This window comes from Archocentrus centrarchus, unplaced genomic scaffold (assembly GCF_007364275.1).
Source record: "Archocentrus centrarchus isolate MPI-CPG fArcCen1 unplaced genomic scaffold, fArcCen1 scaffold_91_ctg1, whole genome shotgun sequence".
Lineage (NCBI taxonomy): Eukaryota > Metazoa > Chordata > Actinopteri > Cichliformes > Cichlidae > Archocentrus > Archocentrus centrarchus.
This window is the reverse complement of record NW_022060300.1, coordinates 165,083-174,618: the sequence shown is the minus strand read 5'-3', so window position 1 is coordinate 174,618 and position 9,536 is coordinate 165,083.

Below are 9,536 nucleotides of genomic sequence, written 5' to 3'. Positions count from 1 at the left end.
AAATACGGGGGTGGGGGGGGGGGGGGGGGGGGGGGGGGGGTTGGGGGGGGGGGGGGGGGGGGGTAAACATCACCAGTTACATTTGGTCACTTGTTATTAAGAACAGAAGAAGAAGAACCACAAAGTACGCAAACAGAGCTGCACCTCATCGTGCTGTGTACCTTCATGTTCAGTGGAAACAGGAGAGAAGTAGCTGCTGTGGTTTCACAGGCACAGTCTGAAAACAAATGTGGATGATCTAAGTGTCTCTAATTAGATTTTCATGCAAGGTTCTAATGTCTCACTTTTTATTTAATAAAAGCAAAAGATATATTTACCATCCAGTAATTAATGATTTAATGCATGAAGCTCGATCAAAGATTCATCAAAACACATTTTCAAACAGTTGGTTTCGTACAAATGTTTAGAACCATATTTATGATACGGTTTAGTTAAGTTTAAAATGCAGGTTTTCAGAGCAAACCAGAAATGTGGCTGCTGCTTTTTTGGGGATCTTCTGGAAACACTGAGGGAAAATGTGACCTCAGTAAGTGATGATTTACCATTAAACCAGTTTAGTGTCCTTTTAAAGTCCAGTTTGAACTGAGAGCTGCAGAGGCCCATTTTCACTCTTCTAACTTATGAAAATAGATTAATGTGACTGGTTTGAGCTGCTGTAGCTGTGGATTACCTTAGACCCATCAGTCGATTTAATACTCAGATAATAAATGATCATTTGTCATTTATTCCCAGAGGTGGGAAGCAACAAAGTACAAATACTTTGTCACTGTACTTAAGTAAATTTTTCAGGTATCTGTACTTTACTGAACTATTTATTTTTCTTACTACTTTAACTTTTACTCCCTACATTTTTACACAAGTATCTACTTCTTACATTTTCAAACAGACTCGTTACTTTAGGTTTAACATCTGAGAGAAAGTTTTTATTTCCGGTCAGTGCGCCTTCAAACATCAAACGATCTGAGCCTAAATGAAAGAACAATGACACATGAGAGACAATCATACTGCTGTATCCTCTATCACCAAGGATTATCGCATATAAAGAAATTAAAGAGGCAAAATCATATAATTTATGTATGAATATAGTGCTATAATCAGGGGTTACAGTGGGCTGCAGATGTCTCTAAGTTGTGCTCGTGGTTAGCTAGCGCTACAGGAGTGAAAATAAAGGGAGTAACACGTTGCAGGTAATTTTAATGCAACATTTCTAAATACTCAAAAATATCAGCAAACACACAAAGTGTGTGCAGTTTGTCACACAGTGTGTCTGCTAGCTAAAAGAAGAGCTGCTGTATTTCAGGGAGAGCAAAGAGAGAGACGTTCACTCAGAGATGGAGAAAGAGGACAGGAGAGGAAGAAGAGAGGTTAGAATTAAAGGTAAGGACTGCAAAACAAACTGAAGTATGCTAACTTTGTGTAATTCAAAGACTGTATGAAAATACTGCAGTTTAGTGTGTAATAAACAGGTTATCTTGTTGTACTGTATTTACAGTAAAGCTCTGTGTTGGTGCACAGAGGCTGTGTTGATGGTCACAGTTACAGGTTACATCAGTGCAGCAGAGATGAGTTTGAATCAAAGCTGCTGATACTGAGATTCGTTCACTGAATCCAACATTTCTACAGCCTGAATGCTGTCAGTGTAGGGGATGGAGATCAGCTCAGATAGCTGTGAAATACTGGGTTACATCTTTTGTGAGTTCAGTTCATCCACACAGAGCAGTAAACCTCAGAGCAGCAGCAGCAGGTCAGCTGATCACAGCCTGCACACCAACATCATTACTGCAGCTCACAATAGAAAGCTGTGATTCCTCACCCCATGCAGAGCCACTACAGCTGATCTTAGGGTTCCTCCACCTTCTGAATCCCACTGTAACCCCTGAGTGTCCTCGTGTTGGTGTTTAGGTGGAGGTACAGTCACCCTCTACTATGGAGGACACAGAGAACAGCGCTGTGGTTAAATTCCCTTTCACAGTTTGTGTCCTACATAACAGATTCAAGCTGAGTGCATTCATTAGAATTAAAATTTAGATTGGAATAGGGCTGCAACGATTCATCGATTAACTCGATTAAATCGATTCTAAAAATTTATCGACACAAATTTACTGTGTCGATGCTTCGTTTAAACTCTGTAGCGCTCAGCTGTCTCGGTGTAAGCGGCGCTCCTCACTAGCATTAGCAGCATTAGTGCTGACGTTTTTTTGTGGGTTTATTGGGGGCTGGCAAACCAACATAGAACTGCATTACCGCCACCTACTGGACTGGAGTGTGAATCACTCACGTATACACAAGCACACATTCTAAAAAGCTCTCCGTCGCTGCGATGGATTTCCTTTAACACAGAGTGGATCATCACTAGAGTTGCCACCTGTCTCGTAAAATACAGAACCCCGTATGTTACGGGACTCCGTGGAATACGGCTCCGTAACATGCCGTGTTCCGTACTTTACGGGACGGGTGGCAACTGTCGCTGACATGCATTTCCACGCCTCCACTGCTCTCTGTGTGTCTGTGTGTGTTGTGCTCGCTGACAATTTCAGCTGCTATTTTTGTCTTTACTTAAGCTGTAGCTACCAGAACTGGTTTGCTAGCGAGCGCGGGCCATTAGCACTAGCGATGGTTCGGTACCGGAAGGCCCGCCCCCCCAGGACCGAGGGGCTCCTTCAAAATATTTTTTATACTTTAATCCCTTATTAGTGACTAAATATAGACCTGCAGTAGAAACGTATTTTCGAGAATGCTTGTGAATACAAAGCATTACACCATTACTCACACATGCGCCATGGCTCCCGCAGCCACTAGTTTTTCAAAACACTCAGAGTAGGCAGCGGTTTTAACTGCGCAAGCGCAAAGAGGCGAAGCTGTGACGGTGAGCTCAAGTAGTGAAAAAGGAAACGTTTTTCCAGCGTCCAAAACAGCAGGTTTTTCTTTTAGTAACCACCATTAAATCTGTGAAACAGCTGGAGGTCCTTCATCAAGCACCTGATCAGCAAGTGTTAAGGTGAAGAAAAGAGAACTTTGTAGCTGCTCCATTCACCGCTGTTTGTTCACATGGCGAGAAACTGCATTACGGAAGTTAAAATATGCAGATAAACTGTTAATAAAAAAAAGTATTTCTTATCCGATTACTCGATTAATCGCTGGAATAATCGATAGAATACTCGATTACTAAAATAATCGTTTTATGCAGCCCTAGATTGGAATAACATTTGCATTCTCATGTATTATTTTATATCATTACAATAATATATAATGAGGTTCAGTTAGCTTTACACATAAATAGCAGGTAGAAACGTGCTCCAAAGAGCTACTTTTACTTTCTTACTTTGAGTACATTTTAGAGCCTGTACTTTTTACTTTTACTTAAGTAAAAATGTTGAACCAGTACTTAAATTACCAGAGTAGTTTTTAACAGGGTGTACAGGATCACCCCTGTAACTCTGCTGCTGTGAAGCATTTATAGTGACTGAGCTCAGAGCTGCTAACTGCTAACATCAAACCTGCTAAAACCACAGGATGAACGTAGAGTCCTGCAGCAAAACCTGAGAGAGAACCAGGAAACGTGACGACCACAGAGACGTTAGTTTCTGTTAACAGACTAACCACAGACAAAAACACAGTCCAGCTCAGGAGAACAGCACTCATGGCTACAAACACACATCAGTTGCAGATCAATTACAGGCTTTGGCTAAGTTTTGGAAAAATGTAACATTGAAACAAATCATCCTTTCATCCATTGTCTGATCCGCTGATCCACCTTAGTAAAGCAGGAGGGCTGGAGCCAATCACAGCTGAGATAGAGTCAAAGGTGGGCTACAGAGCAGACAGGTTACTAATCCATCACACAACTAACAACGAGAGACGGACAATTAAACACTCTTCCTCTGGTGGTCTGTAACCATGCCAACAGAGCCATGCTGGTCACTCAGAAGATTAAAATCTTACAACAACCAGAATGCTTTGCAGTCTGTTTCTTACTTCCTTACACAAGCCTCTGCTATTGGATCAAATATTAGACTGTCCTGCTCACACAGAAACGATCTCAGTTTGTTTAAAATGTTTCAGACTCTGAAACCATCCAGAGGACAGAGGATCACCAAATGGATCCTTTACAGAAACATTTTACTCCTGACTTTAAAGCGCTTTGTGTGCACGACACATTAATAAGAATATATGATATCTGTACTTCTGATCAAAGTAGGTAGAAACAATGTTTGTCTTGCTATTATTTAGTGTTAAGGCTGTGAGAAGCTACAGTTGTTTAGCTTACAAAGGGAGGAGTGTTGTGCACTCTTAACCCAGATATTAATTGTAATTAAACCTTTAGTAATCATTACTTATTCTTTCATGTTTGGCAAAAATGTTGTGCCATTACTAAATCACATTAGTTAACTGTACTCAAATATAGAGTGTAGTGAACTTGTTAAGCATATTACTAAAGATATGATGTTTTTGAAGTGAAGGGGCGGGGCATATTCAGACTCAGTCCTGCTGCAACATGCACCCCAGCAGGTTCAATGGCTGTGAACTGGTAATCTGCAGTTCAATGCAACAGCTCTGCCACAACTTTTATTTCTTAAGAAAGTTTGTAATGTTCAGGTTACAATGTTATAAGAGACATCAATGTCCAGCCACTTGCATTCAATACAACTTGAACATCAAAAGGGTAATTCATTACATCAGAGGAACTGTTATTACTTATATAAATTCGATTCCTGGCTGCTCTGGGCCGCCTGCCAAAGTATCCTTGGACAAGATACTGAACCCCAAGTTTCTCTGCGATGCATTGGAAGTGCTGTAGTATGAATGTGTGTGAATGTTAGACAATAAAAAGCACTTAACTTAGTTACATGGAAGTGCTTGTGTGGAAGGGTAAATGTAAACATGTTGTATGAGTGCTCAGTCAGAGTAGAAAGGCGCTATACAAGAACTAGTCCATTTAACAATATATAAATAGCTTTAAATGTTTATTTGCTTTACATGTAAGTTTAGCTTAAAACATTAATTTTTATTAAGAAAAAAAAATAGTAATTTTATACAATTCACTCTTAACCCAGATTAGCTGAGTTTACTAGAAAATCGTGTGGAAACTCGTTGCCTTAAAACATTCTAGTTTTTACACAAAGATGAAACTAAACATGTTTAGTTGTGGTAGCTTAGAATCTTAGTATAATGTATCAAACATGTTTAGTAGTATTTACTGAAATTGATAAGCTCACATAAATAAGAAATTTATATGAGCTAATCAATGTTTAGTCTCAGCAGATGACCCCCCCTCCCTGAGCCTGGTTCTGCTGGAGGTTTCTTCCTGTTAAAAGGGAGTTTTTCCTTCGCCAAGTGCTGCTCATAGGGGGTCGTTTTGACTGTTGGATTTTTTCTGTATTATTGTAGGGTCTTCACCCACAATACAAAGTGCCTTGAGGCGACTGTTTGTTGTCATTTGGCACTATATAAAAAAAATGAATTGAATTGAATTGATTTAGAGAGAAAGAGCCTGAAGGCATTCAGACCATAACATATTTGTGAAGTAATTTCCTGGTTATTTGTAACCAGGATTTTTTTTTATTGTTCTTATTTAATTTGCTTTGGTGTTAGTTATTCACCACTGTCTGTGTTAGTTTTAGCTTTGCTGTATCTAATAAAAAGTAAAGAGGCTCTAAGCATTGAGGTTTTTCTCTCGTACCCAGGGCCGGGGCAGGACTGCACAAACCTTTTCAGGTCTGAAAGGATGCCATCAGGGTTGGTTCTTCTGGATGAGAGAGCCTAAGATCCTCCCTTTGACATTTACGCTATCAGTAATTAAACAGTGGTTAAATGTGCTGTGATATGCATTGTTACTGAGTAGGACTAAACATAAAAATTGTCATGAACACCATCAGGTTTGTATCTCAGAAACAATAAAATGCAGAAGTTTGCTGCAACAAAAAATGTAAAATAACGAACTGACATCACTTTAAAACGAGGCTCTGAGGAGAGTTTATCTAATTCTGCTTGTCACAGTAATAAAATGAAACCTGAAAGAACCAACTGAGCATGTGAAACATTTCAGGAGTTTGAAATGTGTTTCACATCAGTCAGAGCCGCAGAAGCTGTGCAGTGAATTCTGGAGAGAACAAGATGTAAACAGGAAGTTTAGTTGGTTTACAGGAAACTCCACAGAGCTTCAACCTGCAAACCAAGTTTGAACTTTGCTTTGAATATGAACATGAACCCATCAAACTCTACCTCTGCTTCCTCTGATTGGCTGCTGATGATTCGAGGTTTTGATGTCATCTCTCCAACTTCCCCCCATCAGCTGAAAGGAACCAGAATGAAGAGCAAATTAATTTAATGCTTCATGATCATAATGAGAGGAAAACTGTTGAAAAGATAAATATTACATTAAAATAAATTTATTCTGAAAAACAAAGTCTGAAAGAGAAAAATCCAGAAGTCTGAGTCTCACCTTCAGGTTTCCTACAAACACGTCTCACCAGTTGAACCAGTAACACCAGCAGGACCCCGATACAGAATGATTTAAGAAACGACATCACAGAGAGAACAAGAGAGGAGATAGATGGAGGTGGAGGTGTGGATGTAGGTGGAGGTGTGGATGTAGGTGGAGGTGTGGTGGTGTGTCTCTCTAAAATAAAGCAAACACAGTCAGTAAGTTATGGTCACATTGTGAATGTTGAAACCTGCAGAAACACAGACAGGTGAGTGTGTCACCTGTGACAGAGATCCAGCTGGATGGAGACTCTCCATGACCGCTGATGTCACACTTGTAGAGGCCTTCATCAGACCTGGAAACATGCTGGATGCTCATGTGACCTGTAGGCTGCTTCCTGATGAGGGAGCCATCTTTATAGAAAGCAGCTGGGAGGTTGGAGGGAGTGGTCTTTGTTTGACAGAGCAGAGTGACGTCATCTCCCTCCATCACAGGGAGGACAGGACTCTGCAGGATCACTGATCCACCTCAACACAGAGACAAACTACAGCATTTCATCCATTTACACACAGCTTCATCAACACTAACTCCACACACTCAGCTTACCAGAGACTGTGAGGTTAACCATGTTACTGATGGCGCCCTCTCTGGACTCACACCAGTAAACTCCACTGTCCAGTAAGACGATGTGACTGATGATGCAGGAAGAACCAACTGATCTTCCCCACTCATCTCCACACTGAGTCCTCTGTCGTTTGCTTGTGTTTCTCCTCAGAGTCCATCCAGCAGAGCTGTCGTCCTCCTCACAGCTCAGAAACACAAAGTCTCCTTTAAAGAACTGAGAGCTGCTGGGACTCACAGTCAGACGAGCTGTGAGGGTTACAATGAAAAAAGCGTGATGATCATTTTTATTGTTGTCAAAACTAATATAATCCCAAACTCATGAAGAAAAAAACAGTGTTTCAAAACTCTAAACCTAAAAGAAATTCAATTAATGTTTTTCTCACTGCCATGTTACATTTCACTGGATTTCAACAAATGAGGAACCAGTCCTTTAAATTAGTGTCAGACTACTGATGCGACAAAGTTACAGAAATTGAACAAATGTGAGCAACAGCAGCCTGTTCTCCACAGTCATAATGGTGAGTTATTGTGCTCAACACCAACTGCTGAAAGCAAAGATCCCGACTGAAAGCATTGATGGTGAAAAAGCATTTAAAGGAGAGAAACAGACAGAAGAAGGTTACTGACCTTGGTCTGTGGTGCAGCTCAGCAGTGAGATCAGAACTAAAGAGAAATGGTGGATTGTGTTTGTGTTAATGCCAATGAAAACATTCATCAAGGCTCGCTTCATGCTTTGATTTCAAAATAAAAGTCAATGATGAAAAATGAGCTGCTGACTGCTGTGAGATCAGACTTCCATCCACAGACACTGATAGAACTGCTTACAGCACATTTCATTTACAACAACTTCACTTATTATTATAACACTGTTACTTTAAGCTGAGGAGGATGATTCAGATTATTATTAATCAGGTCCAAAATATCTGAATATTTTTGTTTTTTGTGTTTCTTAAATCAAAGCCATCAAAGTTCAGAGGCATTAATTCAACATCTTCACTGCTTCTTCCTCATATTTTAGAGCTAAATGTTGGTCCACTGCACAGTTAGTTTGATCTAAAAACACACAGAGTCTTTACTTACAGAGCACACGCTGCACACATGTTTCCTCCATTGTGCGTCTCACTGATGTGTTACAGACACAGGCCAAGTAGCCCCGCCCTCTTACTCTGTGCATGTGTTTGTCTTCTGTGCATGCTCTGATGGAGCAGGTGGAGCATTTTGATGCTGTAACTGTAAAGTAAAATAGTTGCAGAGTTGCAGCTACAAACCCTGTGATTTGATTGATTTCATATTTCAAAGACTAAATGATCTTTGGCAGAGAAACACAGATTTCCTCACAAGGTTTCCATTAGTGTTTCCCTGCAGCCTGCCTATAAACACCTATGGAAGTGCTTCAGTTAACAGCAACTGCTCTCTAAATGGAATCAAATGGACAGTTTTTAATCTATCTATGATGAAGCTATTGCAGAATATTTTTTATAGTTTAAAACCTTTCTTTTATTTGAATTTAAATATGTTTAACTATCTCAGTGACTGCATGTGTTAATGTTTTTTCAGTTTTCCTCATTCTTCTTGTAGATCTCATAGATTTCATCATCACTGACAGCAGTGACTCAAAGAGTCGAGCTGCTTCAACACAGACACAACAGCAGCTCACGTGAGGCTTCATATCAGTGACTTTCTGACCTTCAGAACAGAGAATAACCTTTTGTAAGTGTGTGAATAATGAAAGCTGAAATGTGCTGTTGAGTCCATCTCTGTGTGACAAAAGAGAAAGTAAAGGTCCTCAGAGTGGGAGGGTCTCTGCACTGAAGCTGTGCTCTGCTGTAACACCTACAGAGGTGCTGGTATCAGGAAGCTGCTCGACACACAACAAAGAAGCTCATCTTTACTGAGAGCGCACAAAAAGTTCAGAGTGGAATTATTTCTCTCTCTGAGTTTGAGGATCTGCACCACTAAAAATGAACCCTTTGGAAATCAAATGTTTCTTCTTCAGCTCATAAAAACAGTGTTAAAGTCTTTGTGTCAAACTGGACAACAACACGTGCACATCAGTCAGCCCTCGTTTCCTCCATCCACTTCATCATTAATAAAGACTACATTATTATTATTATTATGCTGCTTTTCTGTGTGCACGTGAAATTGTGTTGTGTTTTCTTTCTGCATCAGTGATGACAAAGCTCTCTGACTCTGATTCTGATGTTAGGCTTCAGGTATTTGCTGCCTCTTTACATCCATCTCTGCATCTCAGACCAGGAAGTGAAGAGCCAAAACATGTGGGCGGAGTCTGACTGATCCTCTGATGACCTGAAACTGACCTTATCAAGCTTCATGACTTTTTAATTTTAACATCTTTGATTCTACTTATATCAAAGCAAAGAAAAGTTGTTTTCAAGTGTGTGTATGTATGTGTGTGTGTGTGTATGTACGGCTGGTCCTGGGTCTGGGGCTTGCTGTGCCCCTCCCCTTATGGGACATGTTTGTTCCC